Source organism: Lissotriton helveticus, chromosome 10 (assembly GCF_964261635.1).
Source record: "Lissotriton helveticus chromosome 10, aLisHel1.1, whole genome shotgun sequence".
NCBI classification, from domain to species: Eukaryota; Metazoa; Chordata; class Amphibia; order Caudata; family Salamandridae; genus Lissotriton; species Lissotriton helveticus.
This window is the reverse complement of record NC_136071.1, coordinates 181,255,850-181,280,323: the sequence shown is the minus strand read 5'-3', so window position 1 is coordinate 181,280,323 and position 24,474 is coordinate 181,255,850. Positions and strand designations below refer to the sequence as shown.

At 43.6% G+C, this 24,474-nt stretch overlaps 1 pseudogene; it reads right to left on the bottom strand.

Annotated features, from left to right (window-relative positions):
* Window positions 1-22,612: 22,612 nt before the first annotated feature.
* Window positions 22,613-24,201, bottom strand: LOC144783974 (UDP-glucuronosyltransferase 2C1-like; annotated as a pseudogene).
* Window positions 24,202-24,474: the final 273 nt, after the last annotated feature.

Sequence of the window (24,474 nt, the reverse complement as noted above, 5' to 3'; positions counted from 1 at the left end):
GCGTATGGAAGAAGGCGCCTCGGCACCCGGGCAAGATGGCGGGCAAGCGGGGGAGGGGCGCCAATCCACTCGTGTCCTCCGGAGCACAGCCCCACGGGCCGCCACAGGTCACACAGCCACTCCGGGCCCCCCGCGGAAGGTCCGCCACAGTCAAATGCCCAGGGGGGGGTGGGGGCAGTAAGCTCTTCGCACGGGGTCAAGGCGGACCAGCCCAGCTAGGCCGCTCGGGCACTCAGTGTTAACTCGGCCACCGATGTCCACTGCCTCCGGCAAGGGTAGAAGAGATCTCTGGGTCGCAGCGCCGCCCCGGCCCTCCGTAAGTCCCCCAGGGCCCCAGGGATCAGGCAGGCACTCACCAGGGGCGATGCTCCCCGATGGGCAGCTCCAGTTTCAGCAAGGCATCGGGGGGAGGGGCGGGCGCCGCAATCTCCCTGCATGGGCCGGCGGGAATCGCCGAAGACCCAGGTCAGCCGCCAGCCGCTCTGCTATGTTCGCCAGCCTCCGTCCCCAATGAGCGGAGGCCCGGCGAGGACGTGATCAGCCCCGGATCAGTGAAGCACCTCTTCTGGGCGGGCCGCCCGCAGCGCCACACTCCTGCGCAGGCCCAAACCACGGCCTCGCGTAGTTCAGTTCGGAGCCCTCAGCTCACCGACAGGATCTCCGGCGATGATTGCGGGGGTTCTAGGAGTCGCCTCGGCAATGTGGGGGTCTCGATCGTATCAGAGAAGTTTCCGGCCCATCTACTCTCGTTTGGAGAGCCCAACAAGGATCTTCTTAGCAGAATAAACGGGTCCTCGGAACGGAGCTGGTGAAGCTCACGTCCTGTCGGCCATGTTGCTTGGCCACGCCCCCATAATCTCAATCTTAATGTTTTTACACATTGGGACTAGCTGGCCGATTTAGTGTTTGGGGGACATTGTTTTACTGTGTCAGGGTGACAGAGTAAAGTACTCCGTTGCCCTGATGGAGTCTACGCCTGCCACATTTTGAGATGTCCTCAGCCCAGCAGACATACTTAGCATTCGCAGGAACTGCTGTCACAGCGGTTACTGTCAATGTATTGAAAGGTTGCTGGACAGCGATGTCAATATGACGGAGCTGCCAGCAAACCTACAATATTTTTATTTTATTTTCCAAAACAAAAGCAAAATAAAAAACAATCCCCCCTCACCATAAGAGACTTTTGCCATGGCAAAGGGGCATTTTACAGTTTTTACTACCCCTTACCACCAGATTTTACCAGGCTTTGATGGGAAGTAAAAACTGACTATAGGTTTGCCCACTCTAGATCAGGTGGGCGGACACCTCGCCAATCCTCAGATGGCTCTCACTCACTCGGGCTATCAAAGGTTTATGCCAGCAGTGGAGAAGTAGTCTCTGCCATCAACATAATGAAGGTCTGCCTGACCCTAAATGAGATGGGGGAACATTCAGTTTGGCATAGAGGGTACTCTATCACCGTTGTAACAGAGAACTCTCTTTGCCAAACTGTAAATCATGCCAAATGTCTTGAAATCCAAGACTGCATAGAAAAAACATTTGATCAATAATCATATTTAATTTTTTTGAAGTAGGTGGGAAAAATAATTCCTTCTCCTTCATATCCCATTTCTGTCCTCCGTGTAAAGGCACAAGGGCCACCTGCATAGACATTTGGCTTATCAGAGTGCCTATTATGACAATTTGGAAATAAAATGGCTTTATTTTAACCATTCAAACAAAGCACATGAGGCTGAGACCTTTTTAGCAGGGCACAACCACTGCAGAAACAAAACACCAAATCTCAGGAGCAACTAAAATATGGGGAACTCGGTAAACAATTTAATTTTCTTATAGCAGCACAGCACAAATGCCTGATAACATACCATAGAAAATACATTCAAAAGTCATAATGGATTAGAAAAGGACACTCATAGTCCCAGTGAATTTATATTCCTTTTTATGCACGCCAACAAATGACATCACAGTCCCCAAATAATCTGTATCAGCATTTAATAGCCATCATGAGGTGTTCAAAGACACCATCCAAAATCTATGGGAATTACTGGCACAAATATATCAAATACGTCATTATTCAATTCTACAATTCGATCATTTTCATTAGCTAAGATCCAATTCCAAACAGATTTTTTAACAGACTAAGGGTCAGATGTATCCACATTGTATTTTACAAGTCCTTAATAGCGAAATTTACCGATTCGCTGTTATGGACTCGCAAAATACAATGTATGTAGGTTTTCGCAAATAAAATTGTGATTCCTACATATGCATTAATAGCAAATTTCAAATTGTGATTCACTATTAAGGAATGCCTTCCCATTCATTCCTATGGGCCCATAAGAATTAATGGAAAGACATTTGCATTTTGCGATTACTAAATTGGTAATCGCAAATTGCGAATGCAATTTCAAGGGTGATAAGGGGCCAAAAGGCCACCCTGATTCACCCCCAAAAAAGGTAAGTGTGCACATGTGGCACACATACATGCCCTTAGGGCATGTGTGTGTGCCACATGGCACTTCAAAAAATGCAAAAATTTGCATTTTTCTAGAAATTTGTAAATTACCACCAACTTGAAGTTGGTGGTAATTTGCAATTTCTTACAGCTAGGTCACAATTTGTCCTTCATTCCTGTATTGCATTTAAGGAATCGCAAATTGTGATTCCCTAAATGCATTCACAAAAAAGGTAATCGCTAAAATTGCGATTCCTTATTTTGTGAATGCCTTTTGGGATGATAAGTCCCAAAAGGCTTTTTGCCGTTCGTAAATGGACCGATTCTGCGAATCGGCCTGTTTGCGAACGGTAAAAAGCTTGATACATCTGGCCCTTAGACCTCTAACATCTTTACCTGTCAGCTTCATTTTGTGACCATTTTAAGTTTGGTGTAATTTATGTTTACACATGGAGTACATTGAGTAACTTGTATATGATGGTCACTCTCGACTTACGTCAATGTAATAGTTGATCACAAAAGTAAAGTGTACTACATTAATAAGTGTATAATCTAAACTTTTAATGGCCTCTATGCTCATGTAATGCATTCAAGCTCAAAGGATGATACCGTAAATGCAATTAACTAATACCTGTCCTCTTTTACATTGGGACTGTTTGAGGTAGCATGCTTCACCAGTCCCTCAGCCATCATTCTGTTCACTCATTGCTTCATCATGTATTTGATAATCAAGTAAATTTGCATAAGAATCAACAATTATGATGCAAAATGTTACCCGTAATTGGGTAATATAGTTACTGAAGTTCATGGTTATATTGCCTTTACAAGTACCAGCTGAAGGAAGACAGACATTCCCTAATGTGACAGAAGAAACACCATTAGAGTTGCGTCCCACTATCAACAAATGGTCTTTATCAAAGATAACTTGAGTGTGAAGCACTTCAAGGTTTATAGAACTCAATATGAGATGACCACCTTTTGGGCGACCCGTAAATGTTGGTCTAGGTAAGCGTTCATACGCTTGGTATACATTAAAATGAAAGGATGTAGTAGTCAGCCATGTCTCCTGAGCACAAACTAAGTTAAACTAGTCATAGAGTGAGAATCGCGTTAAGTTTAAAACTCTATGCTATATGCACAGGATCAACGCTGGAGTAGCGCCTCACTATCTTCAGGCCTTAGTGCATCAATACCGACCTACGCGCTCCCTTCGATCCGCTAATGAGCACAATTTTCAAATTCCGAGGATTAAAAGAACCAGAATGGGTGGACGCTCATTTTCCCATCTGGCTTCAGTACTTTGGAATTCTATGCCTTTTTTGCTTCGCATTGAGCCACAGCATCAGAAGTTCCGCAAGGACTTAAAAACTTGGCTTTTTAATCAATAGTTTCTCCATCTGCACTGAGCTATCTGTCCTTTTCATCTTTTGCGTTCCTAGCGTTGGGAAACCTTCGGGTAGCTGTTGCGCTGAATAAATGTAATTATTAATAATAATAATAATAATAATAATAATAGTACACATTCTATACAGTCTTATGTCCTGGACATGAATTAATTATCACCCATAAGGTGGAACTGCTGGAACTTTAATAATCAGATTGGCATAGTTAATGGAATTATATAGGGTATAAGGTTTATAGTTACATGTTTGGGGTATAGGGCAAAGGGGTCAACAGTTGGGCCATGGGTATAGGTTTTAAGGGTTTGTAGTCAGGTGTACATGGTTAAAGGTATATGATTATGCATTTAGGGTGCAGAGATATAGGTATGCGGCTAAGGGTATGAAGTTAGGAGTTAAGGCACCAGGCTCTGGGTTATAGTTATTATGGCTAAGGGGTTAAGGGCTTGGCTTACAGGGTTAAGGGCATAGAGGTTAATAGTATAGAGTGTTAAGGTAAGTGTTTCGGGTAAAGGGTCTGGAGTTTGGAGTACAGGGCAGAGCGTAAGTGTTAAAGGGGTTACGGATATATAGTTAAGGGTTTCAGTTTAATTAAAGGGCTTTGGCAAAGGATACTGGGTCAAGAGTTTAGGGTTAAAGATTTAAGGATTGGAATAAAGGGCACCACTAAGATTACATCAGGTTAATGTCAAGTCACAGCTAAAACAGTTAGCTTTTCAAAACAATAAAACAGAGTGGTGCTTTTCACAGGACGAGTGCAAGGAGAAGTGTTAAAAACAAATTGATGCTATTGCTCAGTAAAAACAACAAGCATTTACAATGCAATGGTTTTGCCTTTGTTAAAGTTAGAGCTATTGGCATTGCTCTTGACACTCTGAAGCTCCACTCTGCACTCTGAAGCTCCACTCTGCACTCTGAAGCTCCACTCTGAAGCTCCACTCTGAAGCTCCACTCTGAAGCTCCACTCTGAAGCTCCACTCTGAAGCTCCACTCTGAAGCTCCACTCTGAAGCTCCACTCTCCACTCTGAAGCTCCACTCTGAAGCTCCACTCTGAAGCTCCACTCTGAAGCTCCACTCTGAAGCTCCACTCTGAAGCTCCACTCTCCACTCTGAAGCTCCACTCTGAAGCTCCACTCCGAAGCTCCACTCCGAAGCTCCACTCTGAAGCTCCACTCTGAAGCTCCACTCTGAAGCTCCACTCTGAAGCTCCACTCTGAAGCTCCACTCTGCACTCCGAAGCTCCACTCCGAAGCTCCACTCTGAAGCTCCACTCTGAAGCTCCACTCTGAAGCTCCACTCTCTCCACTCACAAAGACATCACTTCATCCATCCAAAAACACCAACACAACCTTTTTCGGTGACTTCTATCGCCCAACAACACAAGCTCAAAAAAAATTAATAAATAATACACACACACCCTTTAAACCTCATCTAAGCACTCGGTAATAGAGCACACCACCTGTCAACACACCACAAAGGTCACTTTTCAACCTGGTCTTTTTAGAATCCCAAACAATCCAACTCAATGCAAATCATCCATACTCCTGGACGGGACCTTCCAAGACTTCTCTATCGCCATCTTAATGCATAAACTCAACTCTCGTCCTGCCAATTCAACATCCAATGCCAACACCCTTTTAAAAAAGTTCTTGAAACACTCTCAACATACACACTCCTACAAAAACATGCAACTGCAAGCCAAAACCATCAGCAACCTGGATAAAACCTGGATAAAAGGACCGGGCTGACAATATATGCTCTATCCACAGACAGAAAAGAAAAGGGAAGAAAAACAGAGCTCCTGATGACCTCATGATACTGGAGTCCCCCTACTCAACATGGAGACTGCTCATCACACCAGCCAAAGGCAAATTCTATACTATCAACGAATCCACCAACAGAAGCTGATCACTTTTCAAAACAACCAAACACTGCATCATCCCTCTGAATACTCACTTATCTCACACTCCACAGAAAAGTGCCATCAAATTACTCTCTTCTTAAGTCAAACATACAGATCTGACAGTACATAAAGACCAAGCATGCTTCTCCTAATACACCCATCCATTCTCGTAGAATGCCACAATGGCCATCCTTCAAATCCCTCAGAACTCGCCAACAATGCATACTCAATTCCCTCAAAGCCACTTCCCAAAAAGAGTAGGTCTAACTTTTGTCCTTCATCAATGCACTCTCCAGGGAACTGCTCCGAGTCACTTCTCAGAAGCCCTCAAGACAGGTCAGACCCTTCCACTCCTAAAGAAACTACATTAGACCCTCACCAGATACCAGCCCATCAACCACCTACTCCTTATCAGCAAGATCACTGAAAAAGCACATTTAACTCCAAGATCACTTCAATGCTAACTGTTTCTAGCGGGGCTACCAATCTGGCTTCAGCACGAAGATCACTACTTTACGCATTGCAGACAACCACAAATGAAGATGCAAATGCCTCTGGATATGGCTGGACCTCTCAGCTGCCTTCAATAGTCAACCATCGAGCCTTCAACTGTCTTGGATGAGATTCACTGGAAAACTGCTTCTCCTGTTACCTTTCTAATTAACACCAGTTTGTTTGTATGGCCATCTCCAGGTCCTAAAAGATCCCAACCACCTAATGAGTCCACCATGGTTCCATACTGTTTTGTCATCATCAACCTCTATATGGAGCCCCTTGTGGCTTTATTCACAAAAAATAGCATTAAGGTTCACGAATATCCCGATGATACACAACTCTAACTGAAAGTCTCCTCTGCACCATACATTGAATGCATCAAACACTTCCTGGAGCATCTCATCTAGAACGAATTGTCAAGTACTCATCTGAAGCTCAACCCATTCAAGACATAGCATCTGCTATTTGCCAACAAATAGCAAGAAAGAGTACAAAAAGAGAAAACGTTTCTTTCAAGAAAACTAACTTCAAAACTGGTGTAGGGATAGTGGTAACATCCAGCTCCATTTCCTCCCAAAGTCCACATTGACACCCTTTAAAAGCAATTTAAATGCCAGAGCACATCCACATCTATGGCTTAAATTAATAAGATAGTAAAAACATTTTTTTCCCTAGAAAACCAAATCACACATATGAGTCTTTCAACCACCTGACAGCACTCTTATCACAACTCAGACGTCTACGGTCATAAATCTGCACCACATCCACATTGAGTTTGCCCTAAACTTCAATTGTATAAAGGATAACATGCAACAACCCATTATTATAAAGTGCTCACATGGGATAATGTAAACTGCTGTTTACCACACATTTAAAAACATGCAATATTAAAAGATGGAGGCTCAACACATCCCCACTCCCTTCCTCTGTTTGCTCTCTTTCCTTCCATCCTCTCTATATCCTTTTCTCAGACCTCTTTCTCTTCACCTTTCTCTTTTTCTCTCCCTCTTAAAGCCTCACTCTGCTGCACTTAACTTTGGGGAAATTAGGGAAAGTAAAGAGGCACCAAGCACTGGGCTTTCAAAATCGGACTCCAGTGGTTCCAGCCCACAGGGGAAATGCCAGATGGATTAAAAGACCAGTCTGGCCTTTAGATCATTTAGCGTGGTGTCGAGTTCAAATAAATGGCTGAAACCAGAAAAATATTCTGCAACTATTTTGTTGTTCTTTCCCGTTCACGTTACTGCATATACAAAAGCACACACACTTTAAATAAAGAAATGAATGCAAGTGAAAGTAACCCAATCTAACTCGGTTAATGCAATCCCTGCAGATGTTTGTGAGGGTAATCAGAGGGTCACATTACTGAATCCTCGTTGATGCAATGGGGAAGTGTGACTTGTGTGTTTATAGTGCTATAAAGTCTAAGCCTGTGACAGAAAGCACCGAGTGGATACATATATACAGACACATTCATATTTATATATTTGAAAGTCAGCATTACATACAGTATAAGGGTAGGCTGTTGCACATTGATTTAGTCTTTAAAAGCAATTGTTTTAGCTTATAGTATATATTTTAGCAATAGTTACTCAGACCGTGCCTAAAGAATTTTTTTTATTTAAGTGTTGATTAAACAATGAATTGCAGAACTCAGCTGATAACCCTCTTACCTTATCTCTCAAGTAGAATAAATCTTTATCACCATGAAGCTTCAATGACTCCATAAATAAAAAAGTGTGTACAGGCACCCAAGCAGCGTTTGCACTTGGTGATTAACCAATTACACATATTTACGTTTCTTTGAGGTACAAGCAAGGCCCAACTATCTGTTCCTCTCTTAGCTTCATAGCACACGAGATGCATCACCCTCTTCATTATCAGTCAGATACAACACAAGGTCCGCATTAGCCATACAGGAATGGTTGTTTTTAACTAAACAATCAGAACTGTTGTTGTAAAATTATATAGCATGGGCAGTCTCCATATACTTCAAAGTATTGGCCCAGGAGAAAGAGGAAAGGAGCCAGGTTCATGGAAGCCATCTAGGAGATGGCCTAGAGGATGGGGGCACAATGTGAGTGTGAGGGGGTGGACTCCGGGGTGTCATTCTTACCTGCTGTGAGGAAACAACAGCGACCAGACTCTGTCTCAAGCGGGGAACGGACTACGAGGGTCGGAAAGGAGGATAGCCACACCCACCTCATGTTTACCCACAGCCAGACGAGGAGCCAGGAAGGGGAGGAGCTAACCCAAGAAGCAGCGTCTCGTAACCACTAAAAATCGACTCACCTGCACCTTGCGACGGCGGCACTTCTCGATCGGTCTGGGAGGCGAGCAGCGACAGGCTGGGCAGCCCAGACAGAGCGGCAGGTTGGAGAGGCACTTCTCCGGTCTCCCCGCGGGCGCCGCCATAGTGCTTGCCGTCTTCCTCTCCTTCTTCCCCGGGCTGCGGGGGGCGGGCACTTCCGGCCGGCCGCGCTAGGATTGGCCGGCCGGCCAGTCACGGGGTTAGGAGAGACGCAGAAGTGCCGGCAATGCCGGAACAGACTCGGGGGCGTTCCCGGCGTCGCGTGACGTCGGCAAAAGGCAAAGAATGTCAGGAACGCCCCCGTGTCTGGTCCGGCATTGACGGACAGGCCCCTCGTCCAATGGCTAGGCTCCGTTTACGGAGCCAGCCAATCAATGACGAGGGCCGAACAAAACCCCACTACAGTTCTCATCAGGTTTTCGCCTGCGCGAAAAAGATGCGCAGAGCGCATCTTTTTGGCGAGGCAAAACCTAAAAATGGCTTAGGAAGGTTCAGCCAGCGTGTCCGGGAGTAACAGAGGAAGAGGCTGCCAGTGGGCTTCTTATACTGACAGCAGGCATATCAGGAAATGCAATCTAAGGACATGAAATGGAAATCAGATGGCTGCAAATGCATTCGCATTTAGTGTTGGCAAGTTCTCAAATGTTTTTCTTTGCCTGCAAAATACAGAGGATTATAATGCAACTCAGTTCTCTTGAAGTTTGTTTTGAATATGGCAGTTTCTAATTACACAATGTAAAACTATAAACATTTTCACCCTGAAGCTATGTAAATTTCCTTCATGTGGGACATCTGTTTTACTTAATAATTTGCATAATTTAAAGCAGTACTTTTGATCAAATTATAGTTAAATATGCGTACTTCAGTTCTTTTGCGCAAAAAGCCTGAGTTAGGATTTTAAGTGTTAAAAATATGTAAACAGTTTCTGCAAGAAAAATTACAGAATACAAGAATCCTGTTGGAGTTTTTCTATCTTCAATGCAAGATTTCCCTAGTTCCCCCTTACAATTTGTTTTAATGGGAATACTTTACAGTGCCTGCAGATTTTCTTTCTGCCATAAATCTGTTGAACATTATCATATTTTTAAAATTCATTTGAGGATGTGCATTTGAGATGGGGGAGCATGGTTACATAACATAATTATCCATATTCAAGTTCTCTGTAATGCTAGAACCATGCAGGATGTTTAGCCTACGCTGCTTCTCATCTGAGTCTGAGCAATATTTACAATGAGTTACCACATGACCCCGTTTCACCAGGAAATAGATTGCACATGCCCCAGCATTCATTTAACAACAATATGCCTTCTGGGAGTTTTATGCTTTCTTTAAGACAAAGAAGAATTCAGCTGAGTCAGAATTCATTGAGTTCAATATTTACCACCCAAATACAAGCTTTTTCGTGATAATGGGGAATAACCTGCCGATTTTGGTACTTAAAAACACCAAACTTACACACATACCGGAATCATCGCCACTAGAGGATCGCTTGTTAGATGGGCCACTTCATTCCAAAGCCATATCTTTAACATATATAAAAAAACTCAGCAATAATCTGCCTGATACCTTTAGTAAACTTAGGGAGCAGTGGCAGGGAAACTTGGGACCGATTGATGATGAAGACTGGAGACTGGCTCTTATGTCCCCTAGAGAAGCAGCATTCACACTTCGATTTAGACTGATACAGCTTAGGATTCTCCACCGGTCCTATATGACAGGGAAAACCTTGGCTAAAATAGGAGCTAGACCTGATGACCTGTGCTTGAGGGGTTGTCAACAACAAGCCACTTCCTACCACACTATCTGGGGGTGCCCGGCTATCCGTACTTTATGGGAAGAAGCCACACACCACATACACGCATTATTGGGAAAGGAGGTGGTTCTGACACCGCCATTGGGGCTACTAAACATCTGGGCCGCAACTGACTGTACTGACATCGAACAGCAGCTAGCAACATTGGGATACACACAGGTCTAAAGGGAACTGGCGAAGGGATGGGGGGGCGACTCCACCCTCCACTTCCGTATGGATGAAAGAACTGGGCAGATGCATGATAGCGGAGACGGAGGTCTTCATAGCCCGGAGTTGCCCCAAATATGGGACAGGAAATGGTCGCAATGGAATGTGTATCCTGGAGACATATGCATATCCCTGATGGTAGAGTTAGAACTGGGCAGAAATACCAACAGAGATATGATCAATTCATGTATATGTGATACTGACCCCTGTATAATATGTAATGGTAAGAGTAACATGTTAATATAGCATCTAATGCTATATGTATGATTGTCACTGAATTCAATAAAAACAATTTAAACAAAAACACCAAACTACACTTGTCCCAGTATTTACCCAGTATTTATATGTAACTACTGAAATTCATGGAAGGGATACAATATTTATTGCAATATTCATAACATCGGAACTTTTATATCCAGCAAATATGCTGGCTTTAGTCTGGGTTCAGTTTTCCTGCAATTTGACTAAATTGCCAGATGACAGAGGCGTCACAGATGATAAATTGATATTTGTTCTTCCTAAATTTGCATTACATACTAAAAAATGACAACTTTCAATCCATGAAATTCCTTCTGTCTTCAAATTCCAGCTAATTTGGCATGCAGGAGGGTGAGGAAAAAACCAACACAGCTAACTGGCTGACTCTGTGTATTGAGTGACTGACAGTTGTCTAGTTCTGGATTTCTAGCTAGGAATGAGTTGCATTGCAGATTGCTTTAGGCTGTTTCAAGATCATTACATTGCACAAAGGGAGTCATTTCTGATATCTCATTGCACAGAAATACATGTATTTCTTCTTGTGATAATGTGTCACTCAAAGTATCACACATAGGGCACCTAAATGCTACATACAAGCACATCTTAGGAAAATGAAGTGGGTGTGTCACCCATACGCGAACTGGAAAACATGTCATCTAATGTCGTGTGAACCAACAACTCCACCATGGAACTGTACATTGATAGGGCAGCTACAATCTAAGAATATAGCTGTTTACAACACAATGTATTACATTGCGTGCTATTACAATGCGGTCGTTACAACAACCACATTGTTAGTACGCGATGCATTTACATCACAGTTTTTACAACGAGTTCCACTAGGGGGCGCACTGGACTTAGGAATAGTATTCTATTCCTACTCCAGTTTGCGCAACAGTAGTGAAGGTGTTGGAATTCATTTCCACCACCTCAGCGTCCCCTAGTGGAATTTGTTGTATAGACTTGCGATACAAATGCATTGCGTAGTAACAACGCGGTCGTTGTAACAACTGCGTTGTAAAGGTATCGCGGTGTAATGACCGCGTTGTGAAGGTTGTTTCCCAGAATCTAATGTGTGTCATCTTGCAAAGCGAGATGAGAGTACACCAAAGTGATCCACCACTGTTTCCATGTGTATCCAGGAAAATGGTGCCATTGCCACACTATCATGAAATACATTCAATTCTAGCCTAGGTAGGAGCTGTGCAATCCTTATAATTATTCAAAGAAGAACCTGAGATAGCAGAAGTAACACTTTGTTAAACACTCTGGACCTGATTCACAAAAGTAAATTTACACTTTTGTGTAAGTTGACGATTTGTCGCCATTCAAACATATTCTACGAGGAGCATCTTTGCGACTGTAGAGTCTCCTCACCAGCAACGGCCCGTGTAGGGCGTTCCACCGGGCAGGGACGTGGGGTGGGGGGTGTAAAATACGGGAAACGTACAATTACAGGTAAGTAACGTAAAAAATAAATAAAACAAATTTTCTTGTACATGCTGCATCGCATTTGGAGTTGCAGTGCGCGCAACGAAATTCAAGCGTCACACATGGAAGAAACCCTCAATCGTCCCATCAAAATGGAACACGCCAATACAACAAACTCGAGCCTGCACCAACGGCTCCAAAGCAATTCCAAGAGAGGAGAAAAGAATGCGGCTACTGTGAAGGGTCCCTGCATAAGATGAGTGACTGTCCAGAAAGGGAAATTATGTTCAGCGTGTTGTAAGTACAACCAATTAGCAAAAGGGTGCAACTCTTCGACAGTCAAGAAAGAAACGGCACAGATGGAGTTGAGGGAGCCAGAAAAAGAAGAGGACATAGACGATGACACCAAGGAATACTCGGTCCACTATGTCTTTGCTTTAAAAGTGCCACCTTCCACCTGCCGTCATCTACCTAAGTGTCAAATCACCATAGGCAATGAACAGATCAGAGCTACCACTGATACAGGGGTGTTTATTGAGCTCATGTCAGTGAATACTTACAAAACCATGGACCAAAGCCCCAATCTGGTAAAGGCAAAAATTTAAGTTTTTGCCTTTGGACAGAAATCTCTAATTCCACTCATGGGTTGTTTCTGGTCCAAAGTGTTGCACCACTGAAAAAGTGCAGATTCGACTGTATATGCAGCAAAAGAGGGTCACAGCATGCTGGTTAGCGGTGCGACCACTGAGGCATTAAGGCTGATTTCTTTTGCCCTGGAAGTACAGGAAGAGGTACTCTCAACAATATTGGAGGAGTTCAAATCCATTTTCCCGGGGATTGGCTGTTTGAAGAATATCAAGGTCAAACTTCATATAGACAAGTCTATCCAACCGGTAGTCTTGCAACATCCCTGCATTGCATTCCACCTGAGGCCGAAAGTGGAGGAAGAGCTAGAGAAACTTGAAAGTGCCAGCATCATTGAAAAGGTCACTGGTCCTATTTGTGGGTCTCCCTGATCGTAGTTGCCAAGAAGCCAAAACAACAAGGGCAAGTACGCATATTTCTGGATATGAGGCTTCCCAACGTTGCTATCAAGAGCAAGAGGCACCTGACCACCACAACAGAAGACATACTGGGCGAGTTGTGCGGTGCAAAATGGTTCTCGAAGGTGGATATCAGGTCAGGGTATCTTCAGCTTCCGCTGCACCTGGATTCAAGGTATATCACTACTTTCTCCACACATGTGGGGTTGCGTCGATATCGCTATCTCAGCTTCGGTGTTTTCAGTGTGGCAGACGTTTTTCAGAATTCCATGTGAGAACTGTTCAGTGACCTACCAGGTATCATCAAAGTAAGCGAATCAGGGTAGTGGGGCTCACCCTCCACTGAAAAAAATTAGAGTTCCTAAAAAAGAAAGAAAGATCAATTACTTTGGCTCACTTTCTCCGAGCAAGGAGTCAGCCCCTATCCAGAATTCCTAGAAGGTAAAAGATGTGAAAGCCGCTCTGGCACCCTGCAACATCTCGGAAGTGAGAAGTTTCCTTGGCATGGAATTTCTGTGGAAGATTCCTCCCAGGCCTCACTGGTCTTACGTGACCTCTTTGCAAATTGACTAAGACAACCATCACGTGGCAATGGGGACCTGAACAAGAGACAGCATACCAGTTAACTAAAGAAGCACTATTGTCAAATACCACATTATCCTATTTTGATCCCAGGAAAGACACCAATGTGGCGGTGGATGCAAGCACTCATGGTCTTGAAGCTGTACTACTACAAAGACAAAAGGATGAAAATTAGATCCTGGTGGTCTACACGAGTTGGTCTTTAACAGAAATGGAATAACGTTGTTCCCAAATTGAGCATGAGGCGACAGCAATACATTGTGTTTGTCGACATTTCCACATATATGTGTATGGCCTCCTTTTAGTTGTTTCCACAGACCATAAACTGCTGTTGCCTTTTTTCAGAGGGTCAGCATCGAAGCAACAACCCTGTATCGAAAAGTGGCTGTTACAGCGTCAGGAATATGACTGTCAGGTAGAATACCACCCAGGCTCCTTCAGCTCTGCGGACTACCTCTCCCATCATCTCCATGATGCCAACTCTGAAGAAGCAGAGAAAGCTGAGGCAACGGAAGTATACATGACATATGTCGCAGAACTATCCTGCCCGCTTCCACTGGCTCTGGACACTCTGATGTCAGCTCCACAGGAAGATGAATGCTTGAAAGTAGCAATCACAGCTGTTTCTTCCAATGACTGGAGTAATTTGAAAAAGCATTGGTCTTGAAGAACGCAAGAGGCGCAAAAGATCTTTGACTCTCTATTGCATGTCCGCCATGAACTGCCAAGGGATTATCGAGGGTACCTCCTCCGAGGACCGCGCCTGGTGATACAATCGGGTTCACTCTTCAGGTAGTGCACCTGACTCACCATGGCCATCAAGGCGTGGTCAAAACCAAGAGCTAAGGTGAAGTTCCTGGCAATGGATGAAGTGGTGGAAAATGCTGTCAAGTAGTGCCACTGGTGTCAGGTTATCTGAACCACAGAGCACCCCTCTCCAGTCATCACGGAAGAAGGCCCAGAAATCTCCTGGGAGCAGGCCAGTTTTGATTTTGGTCATTTGCCTGATGGGCGACATGCGATGATCATTATTGATGAATATATCAAATACCCGTTAGTGGAGATTGTCAACTCGCAGACTGTGATGGAAGTCATCACCAAACTAGAGAAAGTCATTGCCACGCACGGAATCATGATCATAAGGACTGATAATGCACCTTCATCTCATGGACAAGAATTCACAGGCTATCTGAGGTCATGGAATATCTGTCGTCACAAAGTGACTCCGAGGTGGCCACAGGCAAACCGTGAAGTGGAGTAGTTTATGCGGACCCTCAATAAGGTAATCCACATATCCCAAGCGGGCAGACAATTGATAGAACAAGTCAGTTACGGATTTCTGCAGGAGCACCGACTCCCCATGCTCCAGGGTATGCCTGCATGGGGTGTATCATTGCAGATACCATCCCACACCACCCTGTTTGGGTTCCTGGTCCCATAGATAATGTGAAAGAGTTCAACAGGAGAAAGGCCACCAATGCACGTCAAACGGCTCGTGTGTCCAATATCCAACTGGGCGAATCTTTCACAAAGACTGCTACCCGGGTAGCAAGTTTCATCTGCCGTTTGAGCAATGCCTGTGAACAGTAGTGTCTCGCAAAGGTACGATGGTCACTGCCCAGCAAGAAGATGAGGAGATTACCTGCAACATTTCTTTTTTCAAAAGAGTCTGAAGGGAGTAACAAAGTCCCAGTGAACAGTAGAGTATCCCCATTGGGTGCGGTGAGCACTTGGTGTGATCTCTTTCATCACCTTGTTCAGATGTATTCGGTGGACTGTTCTGACCGAACTGATCATGCAGTGATGCTGTCAAGTCCTGCTTAGCCTGGCCCACCTGCAACCACAGACACTGGAAATTGCTCTACGAGTGTACCTGGTCATAGCAACTGCTCCCATGACCACCTGAGCGATAACCCAATGCCATCATCGAGGCTAGCTGGCTTCCTGGTGTAGTTCTGGGTTGCCCAAAGAGTGACTATCGCTGTTGGGTGACTTTGGTATAGTATATTGGCATGCAGAGTTGTACATTTCATTTTTGTGTTATCAATATTATTTTAGTTGGGGAGGAACGCAATGTCCCACCTCACCAGGACTGGTGGAGTGGGCGGAGAGAACGTACCCGTGTGCGTACTGTGTGGTGGTAGAGTCCCACATGACGTAATGTGTCTCTATAAATAAATGAGGGCGGGGCCACAAAGGCAGTCACGTATCATGCCCTGATAATGATATACATATATATGTATATGTATATATGTATTATCTATTGGTATATTACGCATATACTGGGCTTTCTGTATCATTGATTCTGTATTCATACAGTTAATGTTTTTGAGATTTATGATGTTTGTATATGTGGAGATATATATACATTTTTCCATCATCATTATTTTTATAGAATATATGCCCAAATATTTGGATTTATCCAGGTATATGTCTTTGCGCTATGCCAGTGGCACTATTACTCTGTGGTAGTATTTTCTCACTGTTTATTTATTTATCACATGATACATGATGTCACCGTGAGGGAGTGTTACGTTAACACTGCATAAAAAGCATTTTCGTCTATTCAAATGTTGCAGCGTGATCAAGGGCATATCTTGCCAGACACGCGTAGCTGATCTCTGTGGAATAAATAAAATTGACCTATGCTGATTCGTTTGTGGTCCGTCTCCCTTGTTTGCTGGTGTGCGAGGTTGTTCCTGAGACGCCGAGAGATTCGAGGAGGAGACACATTTGTATATATATATATATATATATATATATATATATATATATATATATATATATATATATTCACTGAAAAAACCATAGGTTTCACCCCAGTTATAGTTAGGAATTACCATTTAAAAAACCTATTGAATTCACTGAAAAAACCATAGGTTTTACACCAGTTATAGTTAGCTGGAAATTTTACTCGCATAAAACGATTGAAATTCCCACGTTATAGTTAGTTGGACTCACTATAACTTGTGCGTGCAATGCACTGCTGATGACGTTACATATTACATCACTCATGACATGGTCAGTGACATCACTCATGACATCACTGATGACACCATCATTGTGACAGAGTGACAGACCTCCTTTCACTGTAATGTAACCCTTGAAACACATATTCAAAAATAGAAAAAAAAAATTCAAACAAAATGGAGATACCCATACCAGTTACAACAACCAATTCAATAATTCCACCATCTATATATACATCCACTCATTCACCAACAGTTCTATATAGTCACTCATACATATACTCACTCATCATATGTAGTGATACACCTATACATCCTGTTACACACCGACAGTCATCCAAAAGTTACTCACACATGCAAATAAACTATTGAACATCCATTTATTTGCATATAGAGCTATACACACACTACCACCTTACTTCTAAGGAAATTTACACATATTTATTCTCTTAAACAATCACTTATAGAAACACATACTTATTTAAACAGGAACTCTTACAATCTCATACTCTCACATATACTCACTTGCATACATCAATATTCACATATACTAGATTAAAACATATGTAGTTGCTGATAAAGACACTGGTGAGACAGTCATTCACTCACTAACACACACATATACTCACTCATCCACCCATACAGTCCTGCACATATGCTGTCTTCAAAACACATACAGAGAGTCAGTTATTCATGCATCTATGTGCTAAGTAATACCCCCACCAAACCATACAAACACTCATACTGATACTAAATCAAACATCTAATAACCCATATACATACACATGTAGCTACTCACCAACCCATGCAGCCACTTATACAGAAAGTGAAACACTAATCCTTATATTTCAATATTTAAACATTACTCACTAATATATGTATTGCCTAAGATACACTTATTAAGTCAGTTAACCAATCAATTAAAAAAAAAAAAAACATCTAAACACTAATTTATTTTTCCATCAACTTTTACATATACATATATAACACATATTTATTTCTCAGATAAACACACATTCACTGGATGGTGTCATCAGCGATGTCATGAGTGATGTCACTGACCATGTCATGAGTGATGTAATATGTGAAGTCATCAGCAGTGCATTGCACGCGCAAGTTATAGTGAGTCCAACTAACTATAACGTTGGAATTTCAATGGTTTTATGCGAGTAAAATTTCCAGCTAACTATAACTGGTGTAAAACCTATGGTTTTTTCAGTGAATTTAATAGGTTTTTTAAATGCTAATTCCTAACTATAACTGGGGTGAAACCTATGGTTTTTTCAGTGAATTTCATAGGTTTTTTAATAGCAAATATCTATAGGTAAGAAAGTAATAATTTTTATAACAAATTTTAAATAGTGTAAATATATATATATTTTTTTATTGTTTGCCCTGGTACGCGCCCCGGAGCGCTCCCGGGGCGCGTAACGGTGAACGCACGGGTAAGCGCAATGTTACGGCACGCCCCGGGGCGCGTACCGGGGAGCGTCCCGAGAGCGCTATTCCCGCGAACGAAAACAACATCATGACGTTTCGCGTAGTCGCGTGATGCGTCATATGACGCACTGCGTAAGCGCACCCGGAATCACGCGATCGTATACGATCGCGCAACGTCATGACGCGCTTACGCGACGCGCCCCGGGGCGCGTAGCGTAAGCGCATCGGGTCATGTGATCTGAAAATAACACTTTTCATTGGTGCAGATCAGTTTTGGTTTCCAAATGTTGAAAGCTTGGATCATGTGACTTGAAAATAACGCTTTTCATTGGTCCAGAACAGTTTTTTTCCCAAATCATGAAAACCCCACCTTTTTTCCTCACTCTGACTTTCATCTTTGTGAGAGGAAGACCTGTTTCTGCTTGTTCAGTCATGGCATCTGTAGTAGCTGCAGCTAGTGGACCCCCACCACCACCACAACCACCTAGGAAGGAAGGACCACCTGCACAGTTCCTTCCAAACCCAGAGGAAGAAGAAGAGGAAGAGGAGGTAGAGCCGAGGCAGTTCTTGCGTGAAGAGCCCCGGCAATCCCACCACATAGACAATTTTATATGGCAATTTTTTTCTTACCCTCGAGAGCAAAAAAAGGTCAATGCCCGGTACGTGACATGCCTCATTTGCAATGCAGTTCTGTCCCGAGGCACAAACAAAAAGTATAGTTTTGGAAACTATACTATGCACCGCCACATGCAGAGGTGGCATCCAATCAATTATAGCGTTGCTGAGGTGCGTCACCTCCAGGATAACCCACCAACTCCTGTGGCCAGTATATCGTCACAGGAAACTCTATCGGGACCAGAGGCGAGGGAGACGGTCCCAAATATTCAAAAGAATTTTGTGCACCTGAAGCTAGTGTGCATTTATTGTGGTGCACTAATTTCTTATGGGGAGAGGAGTATCATTTTAATTAATAGAGCATTTGAAAACCACAAGTGCTCAAAACACCCCAAGAAGTAATTTTTTTTTTTTTGCTCCTGTTGAGCCCTTTCTAATGCCTGTTTTTCGTTGTTCCGCCCAAAAAAAGCAAAAAAATTATAAAATTGTTCAAAAAATACAAAAAAAAAATGTTCAGAAAAATAAAAAAATATATAAAACAACAAAAACAATTAAAAAAAAGTTCTTTTCAGAACTACCTCCCATTTATAAAAAAATTGCTAAAATGTTTAGCACTCTGGCAATCTCTTTTTTTTTTGATTCGCTCCCCGGTACGCTCCCCGGTGCACGTACCGGGCGCTCCCCCCGCGAAAATCGGAAAAAAGCGAAAACATTTTTTTTACCCGAGGGACCCTTTTATGGCCCCCACATCAAACCTAGAGGGTCAGGGGGGGTGTACCCTGCCCCCTTTTCATTATTTTCCCTTTTGTTTTTACCACCTCTTGTGTCTCGATCCTACCGAGACACAAGATGGCGGCCGCTGCGAACTGTTTCGAATGTTTACAGACACCCGAGAGCCAATCAGCTTCCCGTGCGCAGGTCACGTGGCGTGCCCGGAGCGCTCCCCGGTACGCGCACCGGGGCGCGCTTACAGATATATACATTTTTTTTAACCTAAATTACTCAAAATCCTCTGGACCACATATCTTGAGACATAGCAAAGGCACATCGGGCTACCAGTCCCTACAATTTTGCCAAGTTTGGTGAAAATCCATTCAGCCGTTCGAGCTAAAAGTGCGACAGACCGCCCTATGGAAATTAACATGGGGAAAACACGTTTTGGGACCCCCCTTTTATCTCGGCCCCCGCTTGACGAATCCCCCCCAAACTTTCAGGGAAGGAGCGGAGCGCCGCGAGGCAAAGTTGCTGAAAAATTCAGGCTGATTCCTCAACCGGCGCCGAAGTTATTCCAAATAGAATGTTGCGATTTCCCTATGGAAATCGAGCCTAACTATAACTACCTACTGGCGACCGCCAGTAGGTAATATATATTGGGTGGCCTACATCGTATTTCTAAGGCAGTGACTCTTAACGACCTCAGTGGCGACCCCCTTGATACACGGAGGGTCATTCACTCCAAATACCGACGCCTCAGTCGCACCGCTCTCTGATATTTTTATGCTAATAAGATTGCTGCTGGCAGATTGTCAAGGGAAATATTCAGTATTGTGAAAAGCTTTTTGCACCTTTCTGACAGCGCGCGCACTCTGTTCCCAATTTACAGGTTCTCTATGATAATCTTTCCTTTCTCTACTCAAACAAACTAGGGAAAAAGACTGTAATTTTCAGTCACAACCCCAACTTTATTTCACTGAGCGCTGGGAGATGACCCATCTGGTGCCTCACTTTCAACTTCTCTAATGTCATGTATGCTCTTATGTGGTAAGAAAATGCAATTAGACCTATACACTGTAACAATAAATGTGTGAATGTGCATTCATTTTTATATTTGCAGAAAATATTGTGTATTGGGCCACATTTATCTTCACTGCCCTGGCATAAATATATTTATGGATAGTATTGTGGATGGGAGCTAGGATTAGAGTTTTGGCTTTGGTTAGAGTAATGGTGAGGGTTAGTGTTAACATTGGGGTATTTTCTTCATTTGGATATGCAAATTGATTTCTTCATAAATATTGATGGCACTGAGAAAATATCAATACCAGCCAGAGAATACATGCTGTAGCAAATATTTCAGATGTACCTCATTTAAACCTCGCCAACATCTGACTCAAGCAGCTAGTCACTGCACCAACCCACATAGCCTGACACACGCTCGAGCCCGTCTTCTCCAACAGCGGAAACTTCAACTACAGCCACACCACAGGATACCTCTGTACCGACCATTATTGCTTACATCCCGCCTTCACCACGCCAACCATACACCATCGCCATCATTGCCCCCGTCGCAGCTGGATCAAGGCCACCGAACTTCCCATCAATTCCCTCAGCAGCACCACACCGCCAACACTTACAGACGCCAACACCATAGCGCGCAACCTCCACCGATGGATCTCCAACTGCACTGACACCCCTCAAAAAAAGACCAGACTAACAACACTCCAAGAAGGCCAACTGGTTCACTCCCGCCCTCCACTAGTCCAGACCTACCTCCAGATGTCTCAAGATTAGATAGAGCCACACCATCAATCATCTCCGCAACACAGTCATGCTTGCACCATGGCGCAAAGGGTGCCTGTGTTGGCTCATGGCAACCATTGTGCGCCAACGTAGGGGAAAAAGACAGGGGGTCTTATTCATGAGCCGCTTCTGACAGTTTCACCACACCGGTGCGTAATTTTCTTGACGTACTTGCAGCATGATTCTTCCACCAAGTTGTGCCATATTTGCAAGTGAAGTGTTTAGGCATATGCGTGACCTTGTGAAGCCCTGTGCCACATTATACCTGCATCAGGTATGATGTATGGAGGGTGGGCGTTCCCACCCAACAAAGCCATTTAGGAGTGGTGCAGTGAAATCCATCACATTGCACTGCAACAATTGTAGGACGTCACTGCGCCAGTACCCTAAGCCTGCAAGGGTGACGCAGTGCCACAGGGCTAGGCTGAACCCATGCATTGCTGAAGTTGTGTCATGCTTGTGACACAACTGCAGCAATGCGTGACTTTAGGCTGACAGTTACGTCAGGATTCCAGAAGTATCTGTCGTTAATTGCGACATGGAGCGCCGTACAGTGAATACTGTGCATCCATGGTGTCGCAAGAAGGGCATAGTGAAAAGTGTTGCAATGCTGTTTTGTCGCAGCGATGCAGCACTTTTCATGAATGAGGCCCAGGAATGCGCCCTATCTTATTGATGCTGCACATTCCTGCCCTGTAGTTTTGTTGCAGGGCAGTGCAGCAACATTCCTTGCAGCGCTGTCCAGCACCAAAACCTTCTGAAATAAGGCCCCAAGTGTTTGCACCATTTTTAAAAACTAACTGGAGTTAAAGGCAGTTTTTTGGGTTTTGCACCATACAAGGAATTCCTTGTAAATATTGCGAAGTGGGGTTAGTGGCAGTTTTTGCACAGGAACGCCTGCCTTGCATCTCATTTTCATTAAGTTCCACTAACTGAAGTGGCAATCTTAAAAATACATGTTGGAGAAGTGCCGCTAACTGCAGTTAGCAGCAACTTGTAAATACTGCGATAAAAAAGCCGCCATTACGTCAAATAATTTACGCTATGGGGCGTTAAGTCCTTGTACATATGCCCCTATATTTGTACAGTTGCCTACATTTGTGAAGTTCCCTTGGAAACGTAATGACATTTACTGAAAAGAAGCCATTGAACTTCAGCAACAGATGTTTTCATTGTTTGAATTGGAGGACTTGAAGCATCACTGAAAATGGCAAACACGTCAATCCTTTCAGTTTCCAAGCTAAAATTAGTAGGAAATATAGAACAGCTACTAGAAATCCTATGACGTCAAGCAGGTAGTACTCATAAAACGGCAGGTCATTCCCTGCTGCCTGAAGATGGGACGCACCCTTGTGTCGGATGGTGTACTCTGTCCAGAGGATGGCGGTCTGCATTGGGTGCACCTGTACATCTCTGGGCAAAGCAGACAGGCGTTGCATGTTGGTTCTATAGCTTGGATCATCAATAACTGTTCTTACAGCAGTGTAATTATCTTCTGCTGTGAATTCTGCCATGTTCTCTAACAGGAAGGCGGCTCCACTGCTCTTAAGACGCTAAATGTTCTCATAATGGTCACCAAAAAGAGGAAAGCCAATCTCAAGAAATCCATGGTAAATGCCCTCATACACTCCATTCTCTCCTCCGTGTGCAATGAAGGCCCTAGTTTTTGGATGACTAAGGATGTCATTCTGGGGCAGCCAGCTCAGAATCTTGGTGTTATTCCCCAGAGTGGATGGTGTCTCCCCTGTGTAGCACCAAGTCGCTCATTCAGGAAGCCTGGCCAAGCCTAAAGCAAGCTTATTGGTTATCTCCAAGGGTACAGTGCGTACCAGATTTCCTAATGAGAAGATCACCACTCCCTCTTCACCTGAACTGTCCATAAACTCTTGAATCTCTGCTGGGAGAGCCTTTGGTGGTCGACACTGAAAGCATTGGGCATGGACGGCCTGGGGAACTCAAGGACACAATCTACTTTCATCAGATAGATATCAGCTTTTTTGTACAAACCATAAATCCCTGTGTTGGTTTTCAGATACCGTCAACAAAGTTAATCATATGTGGGGTAAATAAAGAACTGATTTGTAAATTAATTCAAGAGGTAAAGGGCAAGAGTTTGAAATCTTTCGACAAAGCTCATTCTGTCAGTCACTCTTGAATGTAGTACGGGCACATAGGAGTTCAGCGATGGAGCAATGGCAAAGTGGATGTCTTTGGTTGGCATCCAGCTTTCAAATAATACCACTGAGATCTGAAGGTGATAAGCCAGCATAACTCAACCTGCATAGTGAAGATCGGCTAGCATAAGCTTGTAGCGTATCTTTGAGACAATCCATCAGATCCATACTTCCAAGCATGTTTTGCAGACTTACTGCAGTTATCTTAGTAACTTTCTTTTGTGCTTCCTAATATTCCCAAGCAACGCAATGTGGTGATGCAACTTTGGAAAAGGCGTGATTGGACACAAAGTCAAGGAAATATTTCTCCTTCTGCTCTCTGCTCAGGGTGCGCTGTTATTGCCGCTGAATTGTTTCGATATGAAAAGAATAGGATCCCTCATCTATGGATATGGCATTGGAAGGTCTTAGCAAGTTAAACTCATGTCCCCTGGCTATCAACTCCATCATGAGACTCTTACCCATTGGCTGCCGTCCACTAGAACCACGAGGATCTTAGCTGCTCCTGCGCCATTGACAAGAGCGAGCAACAGTGCACAAGACACCAAAGAGCAGAGGCTTAGGGCGCTGCACCTTTCTGCCATCTTTGAAAAGGAGTTCCTGTGCAACTACTGTAGTATTCCATGTTTGTACCTTTTATGCTAGAATGGTTATGTAGCATTCTCTATTAGAATTATTATCTTACATGTCCACTGTAACATTCTATGCAAGGATTAACCATTCTCTACTGAGCTCTTGCTGGAGGTGGTTGTTCAAGCTGTCTGTTGAATAAACCCATTGATTTCTACCTGATCTCCTTGAACTTCATTACAACACAAATTTGGCGACGACCGGGATCTTCAACTATCCATAAGGAA